Here is an 18,694-nt window from a genome sequence, read left to right on the forward strand (position 1 = left end):
TAACAGATACTTAATATAAGGCTAGGAGAGAGTCAGGACAAGCATTGTGATTGCCATTTTATCAGCATAGGATCTGAGGCTCAAAAAACGGATAGTGGAGTCAAACAATTTGCCAGTCTGGTCACTGTAGAAGCCTAGGAGAGAACCTGAGTTTTCTCACTGTGCCCCTGACCTCTTCCCCTTGGTTCTCCCATGTCTTCAACACAAGTCATCCCCACCTGAAAAATCACAGCGGTCTCTTCTCAGTTCTGATCTCCTTGTCAACATTTGACGATATGACCATATAACCATTAATTTTTCAATGATGCATCTCAACTCAATTGTAAAGGAGAAAATCTTACCTAAACCACCACCATCTTGACGCCATTGCTATTATTTTTTGTGTGTTATCTTTCAAATTTTATCAATATATGTTCATTAGACTCAGTTGTACTGCATAAGTTGGCTCAGGAAATGCATGGGCTTGTGAAGCTTTTCAAATTGATGGATTGGGAGATTCCAAAGTCCTGGTCAGATATAAACCCATCAGGTAGAAACTGTTCTCAGACTGGTCTCAGAGAGACTGCACTGTCCAGTGTTACCTTGTTGCTCTCTTTGCACAACAATTAGCCAACACTGGTTGCTGTCCGGACTTCCTGCCCTTGTCTATGTCTCTGGGAAGTAATCATTTGAATTCAAGACACAGCAATGGAAGACATTGAGACTCTGATGAAGCCCATGCTCTGACCATATTTCAAGATGGGAAGTGGGTGTCATTGGGATTTCACATACTCTTTCAAATGTCCTGCCTCTCCAACATTAGGGTAAGGGTTGTGAGAAAGCAAGATGCCAGGCAGATACATTAAGAAACAGCAGCTCTCCCTCTTAAACCAGGTTTACTCACTGACAGAGTAGTAGTAAGGTCTAATAGAATGAGTATGGATGGAGTAAGACCAGCTATAATTCACACCCCAACTCTGCCAGGTGGTCATTCATTATTTCTCTCCCTCGTTCTTACTCCATGGTTTCTACAAGATTATAAAATGGCTTGCTGCCTTCTACTTGCTAGTGAGGTGACATTCAGCAAGCCACTTAACTGATTTCTGACTCTCAGCATAATGGAGATACTGACAGCCATCTTACAAGACTGGAGGGTTAAACAAAATAGTGTATGTGAGTTCCAGGTGCATGTGGCACACAGTAGGTGGCCAATTAACAATATTCATTATTTGAAAAATGGAAATGGGTGATAGGCTTGTATATGCAAAGCCTTGTAGAAGAAAACGCCCCTCATCCACATCGTTCTTTAAAACTCATGTGCTCCTGGATGCAGTTTAGGTTCTGTGTAAAGTTTATGCTGCCCTGGCACCCTGAGTGGGGGACTCATTATTTCATTGGTTTCCAACAATCCCTGGAAAGGCATTAGGATTTGGGAACGGCAGGTGATTATGGATGGAGCTAAATTATTTACTTCATCAAAGTGTCTCTGGCTTTATCATGCAGACCTGTCATAAGAGGCTATACATAAAGATGAATAATGGTCCCTTTAACTCAGGGATCTGAAAGGTCACTGGGGCTGTGGCAGACATATAAGGTTGTGTTTGCAGCATCCATCAAGATGCAGTTGTATATGGATGTGATGCATGGCAGGCAGCATGAGGGTGGACTTTTACTTTCTACTCTGCATTCTGGTCACGCACTGACGCCATGTGGAAAGGTGGTGATTAGCTCTCTGGAGGCCCCAGATCCCATACTTACAACCATTCTTTGCAGACACCACCTCCTATGGTGGAACATTCAGGACACCGGGGGTTTGGTGAATGGACCAGCGAGTCTAGGGTAATGGCGTCTGTTTTTCCATCTGAGAGCTATCTTAGCTTGAGCTTGCTTATTATTTCCCGGGGATCTAGGAAATTGATGGAAAGGAAAAGAAAATGAAAGCAATGTGACTAATTCTGTAGCTGCCATGTGATGCAACCCAGTGGGGGTCAATTGATTCTTGGTTGTACGTTTCTTGGCTTGAGAAGGAGGGACCAACTCCTCCTGAGAATCTTGGGATGCAGAGCTTTAGAAAAGTCATAGGGTTTCTTTGAGCTCCATCTGGTTTTTGCATGAGGCTGACTCCCCTACTCTCCTTCACAGGGGGCCAGCAGCATGGGTGGAATATACCAACCACATGTGCCACTGTGGGCAAGTCATTTACTGCTCTGGACCCAATGACTTTATTCTCTGGATTCCAGTCACATTCATGACACCTTCATGAGCTATGTCTTATCTGTGTAACAAGTTCTACCATTGTTTTCCAGTAGGCTTAGTTTTTATTTCAATAAATTTATTTTTAAAGAGGATTTAGATCACTATAACATATGGATATAAAAAACAGGTGAAAGAATAGGGTCACCTGGGTGGCTCAGTCAGTTAAGTGTCTGATTGTCGGTTTCAGTTCAGGTCATGATCTCTTGGTTTGTGGGATCAAGCCCCACATCAGGCTCTGCACTGACAGCACAGAACCTGCTTGGGATTCTCTCCCTGTCTCTATGCTGCTCCCCTACTCATTCTCTCTACATAAACAAACAAACAAACAGATAGATAAATATTTTTTAAAAATAGGTGAAATAATAGATAAAAAGAAAACCAAACAATGAGAAGAAATTCTTGCTAGATGTTTTGCCCAAATCATTGTTGCTCCACCAAAGCTTTTTCTCTTTTTGTTAAAAAGGGAGCTTGGCAAGTGATAAAGAAATGTTAAAGATGTAGTAGCATTCAACTGAGACTTTTTCTTTGAGGTACTCAGAAGAGTTAAAAAGAGGAATTGAAACAGGAGTAACTTTCTCACAGTGTAATTTAGTGTTATTTAATAAATCGTCCTTGGGTCATCTGTGGTATTTTCTGGACTATCTATCATCCTATGTCATCCTAACAGTGGTATGAATCCTATACATCAGGGGAAGAACATACTAGAAAACTTTAGTTTCTTTCAACTCCAAATTTTTATTACATCTATCTATTAGCCCTAATGATTGCCTCATTAACTATTTCTATTTCCACTTTCATGTCTACTGCTTGCTTACTGGGTGGTATTAAATGGGTATTTATTCAAACTGCCCACCTGGCACTTTGCACTTTGAAAAAACTTCTAGGTGCTAATTAAAAACCATTGACACTTAAATTCAGCTAATTACTGGAGCCTGGAAGCAGGCCAAGGATCAGGTCCCTGAGAATCCCTCTGCACACGGGTCCCGGCACACGTTGGGCCCAGAAGCACAGAGCCCTCCCTAGTGGAAGGAAGGGCTGCCACCATTCCAGTGAGTAATGTTTGAGACAGATGCAAAATCGATAGCACTAGACGCACACTGCTCTGGTTATCTTCCATTCTTTTTCATTCAGCCTCCCTTGGCTTCCCTGGATGAGAGCCTGGGGAGAGATTCATCTCCTCCCTTGTTTCTTATTATATCAGTGCTGTAGCCACAGGGACAAGAGTGATGGATATTTCTAGGTTGTCAAGGGAGGGATAGAAGAGTTGAGCTCTTTTAGCACCTGACAACTCCCCATAAAGACCCAAAGTGCTGTTTGTGGATTAAAAAAAAATTAACGTTTTAATTGTCACTTCAATCTGCACAGATTGTAATCTTTACTGAGATCGCTCCCGAGTGAAGTTTGGAAGTACTTTCAGTGGTTGAGTTGTCTGAGGTCTCTTTAATGAACATGGGTGTTGAGTGTATGTGTGTATCTATGTTTTCTCTGACAGTTGTCTAACAAGGAATCATGGTCTCACTTTTCAACACTCCTATTTGTCCTTTTTACCACCATTTAACTGAGGACCTTCCTTCTTGACTTTCTCTTTTAGTATCCTGTCTCTTAGCCATGCAGAAATCAGTGTCTGTCCATGTATGGATACTCCCTGTGTGGTGGGTAAAGCTGTCATGAATCAGTTATTTTCCATATGATCTCCGTGTGATGTCACCAACTTCTCACCATTCCCTTGGGAAGCTTGAAGTCCTCACCTCTTTCTTTCTTCCAGTCCAGAATTTTGGAAGCATCCACATGGCTCAGGTGGAAAATCTTGCCGGGGAAGGATGGGGCCTCAGCTGGCCCTTGGTCCTGCCCAGATTTGCAGTCCCTGTGCAGTTTCCTGGTAGATTTGCAGTTGCCCACATGGACTTGTAGCTATTTCTAAGTTTCAGTTGGGTAACAGTAGGGTTTACAACTCTCCTGTCATTTTGTTGGGGTGTCCCTACCTTTCTAACTCACCTTTTTCTGACCTATTCCTTTCTTCTTCTACCCCATGGGTCCCTTTCCTCCCAATATATAACATTGTTAGTCTTTTCTCACATGCTATTTAGAAGCTAGTCTCAGGCCTTTGTCATTCCACACCCCTTCCCCTAACAACCACAACAGATACAAAGCTTCAGGGCTTTTCATTCAACTCTCCTTGACCCTTGTTTTCACCCTTAAAACCTCCCTAAAGCACTCAGGTCTTTCCATTAGATACCACAGCTAGAAGAATGTGGAAAAATAAAACAATGTGTTGTGATTTTTATTATTTTATTTTACTTTATATTTTATTTTATTAAATTTATTTCTTTTGAGAGAGAAAGAGATAAAGAGAGAGAGGACAAGCATGAGCAGGGGAGGCTCATACAGAGGGAGAGAGAGAATCCCTAGTAGGCTTCAGGCTCAGCACAGAGCCCACGACCATAAGATCATGACCTGAGCTGATATCAAGAGATGGATGCTTAACTGACTGAGCCAGCCTGGTTCTCCAAGCTTTGGAATTTTTAAATAAACATCTGCATGTATGAAAGCTACTGGAAGTTATTCACCTAATGAGGCCTGGGGTTATATAGATTCATCTTTAGTTTGTCCCTGCTGTCATAGTGGGCATGAACATGCATGTGTGTATGCAGGGACACACAGGACCCTGCCATTTCACCTCCTCATTCACACATATGTGCCTTGTCCAATCCATTCCTTGTAGATTGGGCTCTGTTCTCAGCTGGTGTCTTTGTCTACCTAGCCTACCAATGTGAAGAAGGTGTTCATATGAGGCGTGAAACAGGAGGTGAAGACAGGGACAGATGGGTGGGAGAAGCTTGCAGCCTGGCACACACAAACAATGGCAGGAAAGGGTGGTTACAGTGATAAAAAGTTCTCCCTGGGGCTTATGCCTATGCATATACGGTGCTTGTCTTATAGTCCTTGACGTGTGTGAAGCCTCCTTGTCTGTTCTCTCAGCTGCTCCCCTTAATCACTCTGTGAAGTTGGAAGGTTGTTCCCATTTTATAAGTGATACAGTTAAGAAACATATTGGGAGTATTCTGAAAGGTCAAGAGTAGGACCAATGGGCCAGCACCCCCACCCCCGGGCAGCACTTCAAACCCAATGCTGGTATGTATCCAGAAAGCCGAAAGCAGCAGAGGTATGGTGGGTGCCATGGGCCCTACCTCTGGGTCAGGAAGTTATTATTAGTTTAGTAAGCTCTCTGAACTTCTATTGTCTTATCTGCTGAATGTAGACAATCTTCCTGGCTTTATTTACTTCTCATGGTCATGGTCATAAGCTGCATATGAGGTGAAGGTATGAAAATTCTTTGTGACCAAAAGAATGCTCTGCAAACATAAGCCTTCAGGGACTAATTCATACTTTGCATCCACGCCTCCCCAATTCTCAGAACTCATCAGTTCCAAATGGAATGAAATGGCATCAAAGGGGACAGAGAACAGGTGCCCTGCCTTGAACCCCACCTGTGACCCACACTCACCTGTCTGTAGAACCGGGGGCAGCAGACAGATATCTTTAATGTTTATTTGGAAATTTGTCTGTAAATAGAGTAGTTAGCTCTTGGAGAATGAGATTTCTGTTCTGAAAATATTCTAAGTGCTGACCTCACAGATATGCAGTCTTTTACATTTTGTAATGCAGTAATGAGAAAAAAAAAAAGATTTTGTTTTCCTGGTTTGCCTCTGAGTATTACCTAATTGTCTTGAAAAACAATTGACTTGGTGTTTCTTCCTCAGCTTCTAATACTAAGCATACATATATTATGTCTGCAAGCTTACTTATCTATTTACCACTGTTGCTTGGGGAAGGTTAATTTCCGTTCCATCTAAGTTGTTTGTTCCCTAAAAATAAAAAATGCTGCTATGAAGGGACACTGAGGCTTAGCCATATGTATGTGTAGGGAAACGGAGAGCTGTATGATTTACTGAGGCACAGATCCACCAGATGGATTGGACTCCATCTCCCAACCCTCAACCTCGAGGCCTGGGATGTCATTATCTATCTGCATAACTGTCTTAAATCTACATTTCACTATGTAGACAACCTGAGACAATGTTTATTCTACATGAATAAATCAACCCTGGTGCAGTCAATTTATTTCTTTTAGTAGGATAAAAAGACAATTTCCACATGATAGATCTAATCAAACCTACAGCAATCTGAATTAATGGCTAAGAAGGTGAAGACCGGCACCCTGACAGCCCACTGTTATTTTTCTCTCTGAACAGCAGAGACATTTAAATCCCTCTCTTCAATTTTGCACATCTTGACCGTGAAGAATACCCCAAACATACCAGTGGGGTAGTGGACCCATGTAAACAACCAATATCTGATTTTAAAAGTTAATAACCAGTTGCTCATCATTGAATTATTATTAAACAACCAGTTGAATTTAAGCAAACAGCTTGCTTTTCTTGACTATATTCAGCTTTTCAATATAGCTCGTGGAACTCCACCTCTTCTGGTCCATCCCCTGCCCAAGCCTGATGCCCTATGGCCTTAGTTGTTCAGAACTTCATGTTAATGGAGTTGTGGCAATGACAGGTTTCTTTGGTCTGACTTATGTGGACAGCTGCCCAAACTGCCACTTTGTTTTGCTGGCATGACACAGTTCATTGAGAGTGAGTATCTCCCTAAGGTTGCTCTAAACAAAGATTTGGCATTTAATAAAAGCAATTCCTCACTTGCATTACAGTTCAAGCCATGTAAATAATTAAGAAAGAATTCCTTTGAATCCATCTTCAGTATTTTTTAAAAATTCTCTTATTTAAAAAATGCTATTTGGGTTATTTATGCCCTCAAGGGGAAACAGAGGGACTGGACTTAAGCCAGCATGCGTGGTTGGGGGGTCAGCATAGAGGAGACAGCTACAGTTGTCTAAAATGTCTCTTGGGCTTCATTTTTGGTTTTCTTTTTTTATTATTATTTTCTATAGTTTATTTATTTTTGAGACAGAGACCGAGCACGAGTGGGGGAGGGGCAGAGAGAGAGGGAGTCATAGAATCTGAAACAGGCTCCAGGCTCTGAGCCGTCAGCACAGAACCCGACACAGGGCTCGAGCCCACGAACCATGAGATCATGACCTGAGCCGAAGCTGGACACTTAGCTGACTGAGCCACCCAGGCACCCCTCCTTTTTGGTTTTCAACCTTTTCTCCTTTGTTGTTGTTATAAACCATTACTGCTAACCAAATAAATTAGTTTCATATTTTCTTTTCCCTTTTCCAGTATAGGTATAAGGAATAGAGCAATGACCTAAAAACCATGTCAGCAGAGGGAGGGGGGAAAGCAAACGTACTGAATGATCTACCAACTTGATAATCAGCCCCTGAATCAACTACAGAGGGTCTCCCCACCTGCAATGATACGCAAGACCATGGAGTCGCCTAGTACAATCAATTGCTAAGCTTTTTTCTCTCATTTAATCTCCATACTTGGCTGAACTTAAGTGGCTATTTTGGAAGACATGTGTCGGTTCCTTATGTGACTGAGCAAAACATATTTGATCTTAATTAGGTTTGGGAGACTTTATTTTGTTTTGACATTTAAACCAAGTCAACATTTGAAGAAGAACTATTCTCTTTTATAGCATAGTTTATCTTACAGATCTAGAAGCAGCTTTTCTTTTGAAATCTATTATTATTATTAATAATGCCATTCTAGATCTAGAGGTTAGGAAGTTATTAGCTCTGTCATGTCCCAAACTGCCCTGCCCTGCACCTTTATCACAATGCTGGAATTGAAAGAATACTAACATCGGAGTTAAGTGACTTGAAGTCTCAGGGCTGACTCAGTAAACAACTGTGATTCCAAGTTGTGATTTATTAGTCTTGATTTTCTCAATATGAGATGATGAGTTACTGGAAGATTTTTAGAGAGTCTTTTAACCTGAATGGTCTATACACTCCCAGCAAATGGAGAGGTGTGTTTCTTTCCTCCTGGAAAAAAGAAAGAAGTCAGGCAGGAAGAAAGAAAACATAAAATGAAAAAGTTTAGGGAAGAAAAGCAGGCAAAAACAAGGAACAGAGGCCACTTTCTACTGGAGTGGTCGGGTGTCTCCCCTGGAGCCCCTGACCCCCTGAAGGCTGTACAACAACAGCATCCACAATGCACGATGCAGGCAAAGCCTATATGTCTTGGAGCTGAGTTCAATGTCATTGAAAGTAAATGAAAAAGCAGAATTGCTGCTGAGTATAGGTAGCGACATTCCAGTTTTACTAGCATGCATGCTCTCTCTCTTTAAACAAAACAGTCTCTGGGACCAAGAGATAGATGACTAGTCATTGAGTTTAAAAAAAAATTCTATGTGGTTTTCAAATTAGGTGCAATGAAGGGGAACTACAAATTGGGAAAGTAAATGGGTTATTGTTTCCCACATTCCTTGGGTTTTTCCCCTTCATATTCTAGGTGGGAGACATTTCTCACACCATACACTACTTATTATATATGGTGTTCTTTTTCTGCCATCCGCTACCTGGGGGAGGGGTCTCCCTGGGCTCTGTGCTCTTCTCTGGGTTAAGTGTTGGACCTGTCTTGCCATCTGTGGGTTTAGGGGAGCTTGGGGGAGCTGCTTCAGTACCTGTTCCTTCCTGGGGAAGAAGAGCCTGCACATGCCTTCAGAGCTGTTCTGCTCCTCTCTTTGAGTAGGACCCTTCTGAATCTAGGTGAAAAGGGCCAGTATATATGGGATCCAACAGCATGGACATTCCCAGATGTAAGGCTATGCTCTGTTACCATATATCCAGGTTCCAAAATGACTGCGCTGTGAGTTAGCTCCTCAAATTGCCTTGTTCAGGACCTGGAGACCATAAGCCCCGAAGATGCTGTGGTTCTTTTCTTCTGCCTGCATTCCTTGATGGTGGGGTAGATTTGAGCCAAAAGGACTCTTCTTAGGTCTCAAAGAGAAAAATCTTCTGTTAAGTCCAATGTGGAGGAAATCTGAATGTCCTCAGGGCCCCCAGTCCTTCTGAAAGATCTCCAGTTGCCAGCACCTTACATTGGAATCTCTGAGGCGGGGGGGGGGGGGTGTCTAATCTCAGTGTTATTTTGGGGGAAGTGTGGTTATAGGGTGTTGTGACCAGTCTCTACTCACTGGCTAATAGGAATCCTGTTTATGAAACCACATTAGATTGCTTTTTAAAAGAAGACATATATAAATAACAAATAAATTAAGCGAATGAATTGTTCAGCTTCCCTTCCTGAGCCTCAGGAAATGCTGGGAATGGTGAAGATACAGGCAAAGCTTATTGGTCTGCCCAGGTGGAGGCTAAGGGATGACTAAATTGGAGCTTTTCCTTTGGCCAGCATAGTAGTGTCTGAACCCGAGTCTTCCTTCTCTTTGAAGTTGATTCTGGGGTCTCTTATCCATGAAAGAAAGCCCTGCCCTACCTCTCACCCTTTTAGACTCAGTTCAGGCATCCTCTGAGGGATCTGCCCCTTGTGTGCTGCTCCCCACCCCTCACTTCTGAGCTCTGTGGGTGTCCTCATTCTGGATTGCCAGCATTCTCAAAGTATTGAGCCCACCCCAGGAAATACAGTTGTTACTTTGCATGTTCACTTCCTCTTTTGGAGGCAAGGCCTTTATCCTCTTCTGCACCCTAGTGATGCACGGTGCCTGGCATCAGGCAGAGACCATGGTGAACACAGGTGCAGTGCGCTGACTGAATAGATGAATATGTGACATACTGGCTGGCCCTAGCTACAACTGTTGCATCATGCTTTTTGGGGGTCCACTTTTGCATTTCTTGTTCAGTCACATGGAATTCATTAATGACAGTACAACAGTATGTTTTTTTTCTCATTTTGAGGTGTTTATTTATAATGAATTTTTACTCTCTCTCTCTCCTTGCATTTTGGCCAATCTCTCCTATATTCCTGTCCATTGAGAACCACTTAAATATCCTTCTTACTGCCTTGTCTGGATCTCAGTGGATCATTCAGGAAAATTTTTAAATGTTTTTAATTTAGGGGAACCTGGGTGGCTCAGTCCATTAAGTGTCTGACTTTTGATTTTGGCTCAAGTCATGATCTCATGGTCATGGATCAAGTCCTGCATCAGACTCCATGTTGAGCAGAGACTGCTTTGGATTCTCTAACTCTCCCTCTCTCTGCTGTTTCCCTGCTCACTCACTCTCTTTCTTTCTTTCTCTATCTCCCCCATGCCCCCAAATTTTAACGATGGTTTTTAGTTAGAAAAGAAGTTTATGAAAATGTTTCTTCTTTAGTTGAAAGAGAAGTGAAGTGAAAAAAAAATTGTTTAGGGAAGATGCTGTGGCAACTCTGTTGGTTGTGTTGTAATGTGGCTGGTGAGAAAAGCCACATCAAAAATAACCAGCCATTTGCAGCCATTGGTTCAGATTTCAGATGTTTCCTTTGTTTTTTATTTATTTATTTTTTACATTTATTTATTTTTGAGAGACAGAGAGAGAGAGAGTGTGAAAAGGAGAGGGACAGAGAGAGAGGGAGACACAGAATCTGAAGCAGGCTCCAAGCTAGCCATCAACACAGAGCCCATTGCAGGCCTCGAACCCATGAATGGTGAGATCATGACCTGAGCCACACTCAACCGACTAAGACACCCAGAGTCCCTCAGATTTCAGACATTTTAACATCCCCTCATCTCAGTCATTGCTTACAATAGCTCTATGAGGTAGGTGAAGAAAGTCTTTATAGCCCCATTTTGTAGGTGGTAAAACTGAAACTCAGAAGGGCTCAATGACTTGCTCTAAATTCTCATGGATACTGAGCTCAAAGGCAGTATCAAAGGACAAGAATCAGGTCTGCTGACTGAACACAGTGTTCCAGCCACTACACCAGGTGGCCTCTCCATGTTCTCCCTCTCTTTCTTTTTTTCCAGGAAAATGCTGCAGAAAGGTCAATGTCCTTCTATCTCTAGAATGAAGCATTCTGTGCACATTCTCCTTGGGTGTGTGTGTGGGGGGGGATAAGCTCTTCTACCTAAATGGGGCTTAAGGGATGAATGGAGTTGTTTGGGTTGGTATCATCCTTCCTTTGGATATTCATGGAGGCGTGGCAGTCTTTACATGTGGTAGCAATTTATAGAACATGGTTCTCACCTTCTACTTCTCAAGAGTTTCACCATTCCTAAAATGAACATGAAAGTAACTTTGTGACACCAAGAGCAGGGAATTTTGTCATTTGTGATGGGAATACCAAACCCTAAATATTCTCTATCCAACACAGAATCTCTCTATGTTATATATGATTTATAAATCCTGACCAATGATGCTCTTTCTACATTTTCCAACTGCAATAGAAGAGAATTCTAATTTCTTGGATTTCCTTTTAATGGTACTTATGTGGATAATCTTGCCCCTGTAAGAGAACCTATGGCTGAGAGCACTTGGCTGTCCCAAAATGAAGGGAAGCTGTTGAAGGTACTGAATTAATAATAAGGCACCCAAAATAATTTTATACATGCACACAGAAAAGGGAGATTTGCCCATTTTGTAATTACCAAAGTGGTGGCCATTATTCTCCTTTTGGGTTGAGACTTCTGAGCTTGAACCCTGATTAGCTAATATAGTAAAGGATACTGGCAGGTGCAGGAAACGTGTCTGTTCACCCTCGCCTTTCCTGATCAGTATTTGATGGCAATAACCATGCAGCTCTCACCCTTAAGATTCCTGGTTGTTAACCCTCAGGCAGCTTTTTCCCTAGCTGTAAGCCTTGCTTGCGGGCCAGAGAAATTCAAAGCCCATCACGCCACTCTCTTCTGCAGATGGTCCTATCTACTCATGTTTGCTTTTCCTTCCAACCCCTAGATGGCCAGGGCTAAAACCTCCCTTGACTCAAACTCTTGGGCCAGTGATGACATGAGCAAGTAAGTCTGGTCCTTTAGTAAAAATGAAATAGCCTTCCATTGCTCTGTTAAAATTTAATTCAACAAGTTGGGCCCCTACTTTATGCATGGATATGGACATGAGTAGGAAAGAATCCCTGATCTTAAGGAGATTTAATAAATAAATAGAGTAATAACTAACTCGAGAGAACAGGTTGGTGGTTGACAGAAGCAGAGGGTGGAGAGTGGGAGAAATGGATGAACTGCTTTTGTTGTTGTTGTTTAGTTTAAATAAATCATTTATTTAAAAAAAGGATTCTCTCCAGTTTGCAGCTAGCTCTCACTGTCTCAGGGATTTCTGCACTTTCATGTCAGAAGTCTGCCTACAGTCCTGGTGAGACTTCTCATGGGTACTCTGCTCAACAGTTCCAGTTGATCCCAGCCTACCAGCTCTGCCTGCTGAGGCCTAGAACATGTGAGGCCAACTGTCTTGGGTCCTCCAGACCAGCCCCTCACCCAGCTGAAAACCACTTAGTGACATCTGTTAACAACCTGTGGGATGGAAGAGTCAGCCTGCCTGAATTCATGACCACAAAGTGATGAGACAGAATAAAATAGCCATTGTTGTAGTACAGTAAGTTTTAGGATAGTTTGTTATGTGGCAATAGATAGTGGGGCAGATAGACATAAGGTCAGGCATATGCAGGATTTCTGTGCGAGTTATTTTGAGGCAATATATGCTATATGGCATGCTAGTTTTCCCATTTATTCCAAATAGCCTTTTCTACATTGTTCTTGAAAGAAGGATAGATACTAAAATGAGAGGAAATCATGGAAAGCAAGTAGCATATAATAGGTAAACAAAAAAATCTAAGAGTAGACAAATAGCTAGTCAGTACATAGGTTGTTTATTCATTCAATGAGTATTTGGTGAGTACTTCTCTGCCAAGCACTGTCCAAGGCATTTGGACTACACTGATGAATGACAGACATGACCTCTGCTTTCAGGTGAGGACAGTCCAGAGGGAGACACAATCCAGAAAAGAGAGACAGTTCCACACACCATGATAGTAAGGAGTAATTAGTGATTTGATGGGAGAAGGAGAGTGTGCTCTGGGATGTCATAGCCTGGGTGACTAGTCTAATCAACTGAGTCTTAAGAGAGATTCAGATCAGGAAATCAAATATTATTGAGGATGGGGGGGTAGAGATCAGAGGACACTTCAAAGATAAGCATTTGAAAAAAAATATCTGAAAGATCAGTGAATAGTGGCAGGAGGACAGCATTTTTGGTGGAGGGAATAAGATGAACAAAGGCAAGGAGGTGGGAAAGAAGAAAATGTGCTCAAGAAATATAGTGTTATCCGGACTGGTTAGAATACGGAGTGTATACCCAAATGTGGAGACAGGATTACTAAAAGAAGTTACTGAAAAAATCATTTTTTAATTTTATTTTAAAAGTCTTTTAAAAATGATTCAAATCTAAAGAAAGTTGCTAGGATGGTATTCTGAATCCCCACATACACTTCTGTTACATTTTCCAATTATATACCTATATTCATAGACGTGTATATATCTATGTTGTTGTTGTCATTGAACTATTTGATAGTAAGGTGTAAACATCATGACCCCATGTATACCTCCTAAAATCAAACAAATAAGATTTTGTTGTTTTATATTCTTTATATTTGTTCTTTCACATTACAAAAAACTTATTAAAAGACAGCTCAATCACCCTTTCCTCCCCTTTGACATTCATTGCAGTATCTGTTTCCGCGCTGCCTCTCACCAGCTCCAAATTTCCTTTAAGGTAGTTGCAGCTCCACCTGCATCTTTCAGAGACTTGCAGTGAACAGCTGCTGAATAGCCAGGTTGCTTGGAGAAAAGTAACAACTTTAAACAACTCCAAAGTCGTTCGCGGTCTCTGCTGGGTTTAAGCAGACGGGGCCATCTGTGCTTTCTGCTCATCTCTCAGGGCCTGAAAGAAAATATTCTATGAAGCTTAGGAGAAAATGACATAAAATGAATCCATTCTGCTGTCAGAGATCATAATGAAACTGGGGAAGAGACACAAAATCAATTCATTCTTATTATAATTTTCAGATTGCCATCTTCCCGTTTGTTCAGACGGGGGACGATGGCTCGAATTGGTCTTTGGAATATTTAAGGAGCTTTTTTAGTCCCTTAATATTGGCTTCTCAGTTCCAGTAATTTTACCTCCCAGAGTGAAATTGGTTGCTAACATTTGGAGGGAATTCGTGCTGTATTTTTTCATAAGTTTTGCTGATCATCACCCGCCGGGCTACAGTAAACGCACTGCTGGTTTATTAGGAAGACAGTTGTGGAGACTGGACGCTTTATCACAAAATTGCTGGTCATTCCAGGAGCTCTTTCCCAGCAGAAAGAGCCTTTGTCAAGCATTATCTATTTTTTCTCCTGGATACTACCTTAGGTCTCCTGTTTAGAGGAAGTCTTTCCATTTGGCTGCCAGGATAAAAGAGAAGAATCAGATGTGCAACAAGTGATTCTTTTATTCCTCCTTTAAGGCCGTGTGTGGGCTTCACTGAGCCTAGGAAGGAAGAGAAGGGTAGAAAAAAGGTGAACTGAGCTTGAAGACCCAATTTAATATTTCTTGTGTTGCAAAGTAATAATTGGAATGTACATCCTTTCTGTTTATGCAATTATTATTTTAATTGTGTCTTACTATAGAAAATAATTATTTAAAAATTTTAATAAAAATAATAAATTAATTTTTAATAACCAAAATAATACAGAATGAAATAAATGTCCATAATTCTTCTGACCAAAAATAACTTAACTTGACCCTTGAATAATGTGGGGGTTAGGGCCATTGCCTGCTCCCTGCTTTGTTGAAAAATCCATGTATAACTTTTGTTTCCCCTAAAACTAACTACCAATAGCCTATTGATGACCATAAGCTTTACTGGTACCACAAACAGTCATTAATATATATTTCACATTTCATGTGTATTATATATATTCTTACAATCATCTCTAACTTTCTTTTAACTTTTTTGGCATTCCTATGCTATGCAGTTCATTTTGAGTTTCTTAAGATGATTATAAATCTCCAAAAAATATATTTATTGAAAATATATTATTCCATTATATTTTTTGAAAAAATATGCATATAAAGAGATCCACTCAGTTCAAATCAATGTTGTTAGGGGTCAAGTGTACTTTTAACAATTTAATATTTCCTGTCAGTCTTTACTTTGTGAGTTTTGAACAGAGTATAATATATATATAATATTTTGAAGACACTTCATTACATAAACATTACAAAAACTCTTAATAAACATCTTTTTTAGAGGTGACATAATTCAGTATCTTGTAGATACCCATGATTTACTTTGTCATTACTTATTTCAGGCAGTTGGTTTGCCTCCTAGATGTTCCAATTCGTTTTGTTTTTCTTCTAAAGATTGGAGCAATTACTGTTCTTATGCAAAAAGCTTTTATGTGTATATCAGATCATTTTCTTGGGATAGGTTTCAGTGAGTTAAATTAATGGGTCCAAAGGTAGGCACATTGGAAAGACTATCTATATTTGCCTTCAGAGAATTTTAAAAAATGCTCAGCAATAACAATTTATACTCCCACTAGCAGTGCAAAAGAATGCTTATCTCACTGAACACTTGTCAGAACTGAATGTTAGTTTAAAAAAATATATTTTAATCTAACAGGTAAAGAAAAACATGCTATCTTCTTTTGAATTGGAGTTGTTTTTGCTTACTAGAGAGTTCCAACAATTCTTCGTGTTTGTTAGCAGTGTGTATATGTGTGAATTTTCAGTTAATGTCCACAGCCTTTTTAACCTACTAATAGTGTTTTTCTAAATTATTTGGGTGATATCAGGAGCAGCAACCCATGTACATTGTACATTGTTTCCCAGTTTGAAAGACTTTTAAATAATTTTTATGCAGTCTTAAAATTTCATGTAGTCAAATCTTATTCCCCTTTCTTTTAAATTTTTTAGTACTTTTAATCTTAGAAAGTGCTCTCTTATTTAGAGATGCATGGAATACTATTTTGTATTTCCATTGAGTTTTATTATTATGAACTAGTGTTTTTTATAGTTATTTTACTTTATTCGCTCTGCCTTGTATTAAGGTGGATGATTTAAATTGAGGCTCTAAATGTACTTTTCCCCAGATAGCTAACCAGTGGCTCCAGCAATACTTATTGGCTAATCCTACTCTTCCAACTCAACTGAGATGCTCCATTTATCATGCATCCAATTCTTGTTAGACCTGAGTCTGTTCCTGGAGTCTCCATTCAGTTCCACTGATCTCTTTTTGTGTCAACACCACACTTTTTAAAAATTAAAACTAGATAAAATACCTTAATGTATTATAAGAGAATCTCCCATCTCTCCATTGATTTTCTTTTTTAAAAAAGGTGTAAAACCATTTTAAACTATTTAGCATAAGAATTGTAGAATCATTTTTTCCTATGTTCCAGAGAAAGCCTGTTGGTGTTTTAGGTGGAATTTTAAAACCTATACATAAACTCAACCTTCCTCAAGATCCTAAGTTAATTTTTATTTCATCAGCTCATGTTATGATCAGAATTTGTGATTCTTAAACATAAAACACTACATACCAGTTTTCACATCACTTGGTGACTCTGAATCACCCTGATTGTTTGGAGAGAATTCTGAAATTCTGATATTCCCTAGAATTTCAATTATTGATTGATCATTAATGACAGAGTCTGTCTTTGGGTCCACTTTGGACAAAACATAAAATCTAGTTGAATGCCAAGTCAATGAATGAATAAATGAGATTACAGATGGGCCATGAAAAACAAAAGATCTGGCTTACTAGAGGCCTTCAGTGCCATCTGGGCAGAGTGACTGTTGCTTGTAAATTACTGATATCAAGTCTGATGACATCAACCAAATGGTTCCCCATGTGCAGTTCAGAGATTGGAAACTAAGTATTTGTTTATTGAGCTATACTAGGCATTTTGCTTAGGTGTTGTTCATGTGTTATCTAAGAGAATAAAATAAAGTAGAAGAAAGGAAAAGACTTACACAGGGTTTATGGAGGGGTGTAAGCAGTAGAGCCAGGTACACATTCACATTTCTTGGTCTTTAGAGTCTTTGCAATCCATTCTGATTCCTACAGCCTGTGTATGGGTGGGTCTAATGTGTAGGTTCTTAAAGAAAGATTATTTCATAAGTTCCAATTTCAGTGTATCACAAATAGGGCAGATAGGAACATCTTAAAAACTGAGTCCGATTGATGATTATTTTCTCTTGGAAAAGTCCCAAAAGATTCATCTTTTGTCCCTATTATGTGGAAATAGGTCTACAAAGACTTGGGCCATAAAAGAGCCTACTGGTATGTACTTGAGCACCAGAGGATTCTGCATAGATTAAAGACCAGTCTATTTCAATTGTGATTGCATAGGTATGTCTCATGGAGACTTGACCTGGCATCCAGTCTTAACAAGAGCAGATCTGCTTTAATCTACTTTCCACTTTGCCGCTCTCCATCCAGGCAAGATAGTCTAATTATGGCAGATACAGGGTTGTGAACTATGGTTTACTCTTCCTTTAAAAAATGACATTAATGTTGCTGTAATCATTCTTTAGCTGCATATATTAGAGAGTCCCTCCCAAGAGCCCCAAACACTTTGCAAATATGATCTCATTAACCCACATGCCAACTCTTTGTGGTAGGTCAGCCGTCTTGGCGGCTTTTGAGAATTGAATTATGCAAAGAAAAAGTGGTCTTTTCAGAGCTGCCTGGCAGCAGGGGATGGGACCAAGATTAACAGGGAATCTTAAAACTGTGCAAGGCCCAATATCACCTGGTCCAACATCCTCATTAAATAAATAGAAACTGAGGCCCAGATGGGGTCAGATCACTAAAATCCAAGATTCTTAATAAGGGCTATATATTATTATCACCTGGGAAGTTTTAAAAATGTGTACTATTGTCCAGGATCCACCTCAGACTAGTCTAATCAGTATCTCTGGGGCCTCCCTCCATCAATTTTAAAAGCTTCATAGACGGGGGCACCTGGGTGGCTCAGTTGGTTGAGCATCCGACTTCAGCTCATGTCATGATCTCACAGTTTGTGAGTTCAAGCCCCACATCAGGCTCTGTGCTGACAGTGCAGAGCCTGGAGCCTACTTGGAGTTCTGTGTCTCCCTCTCTCTCTGCCCTGCCCCCAACACACACACATGCTCTCTCTCTCTCTCAAAAATAAATAAACATTAAAAAATTTTTTTAAAGATAAAAGCTTCATAGATGAGGGGATTAAGGAGTACACTTGTGATGAGTACTGGGTATTGTATAAAAATGAATCACTATATTGTACACCTGAAACTAATATTACATTGTATAATAACTAACTGGAGTTTTAATAAAAAATTTGTTTTAAAAAAGCTCCGTTAGAGGAATCTAACAAGTAGTGTGAGTTGAGATTTAGCTGGACAAAGGCAGAACCAGATGGAAGATTCTGCCTGATGTACTCTAGTATAGGGATCTGTCCATGGCTTCCTTTTCCTCAGTCTAAGTCATATAGCTTGGCTTATGGCAGCTTTTGAGGTTTTAACAATCTAGGCTGGCATCTTCGAAACAGGAAATATTTTTAGTCA

At 40.3% G+C, this 18,694-nt stretch overlaps 1 protein-coding gene and 1 long non-coding RNA gene across 2 annotated transcripts in view; one reads left to right on the forward strand and one right to left on the reverse strand.

The window, feature by feature from the left end:
• Positions 1 to 18,694, forward strand: part of ALK (ALK receptor tyrosine kinase) — a 662,031-nt gene that overhangs the window by 99,104 nt on the left and 544,233 nt on the right. The window lies entirely within an intron of this gene.
• LOC115290205 lies at positions 8,062 to 9,871 on the reverse strand. Its single transcript, XR_003908017.1, has 2 exons — positions 8,839 to 9,871; positions 8,062 to 8,197 (listed from the first exon to the last, which is right to left on the reverse strand). It is a non-coding gene; the product is annotated as an uncharacterized LOC115290205 (long non-coding RNA).

Source organism: Suricata suricatta, chromosome 4, assembly GCF_006229205.1.
Source record: "Suricata suricatta isolate VVHF042 chromosome 4, meerkat_22Aug2017_6uvM2_HiC, whole genome shotgun sequence".
Classification (NCBI taxonomy): Eukaryota; Metazoa; Chordata; class Mammalia; order Carnivora; family Herpestidae; genus Suricata; species Suricata suricatta.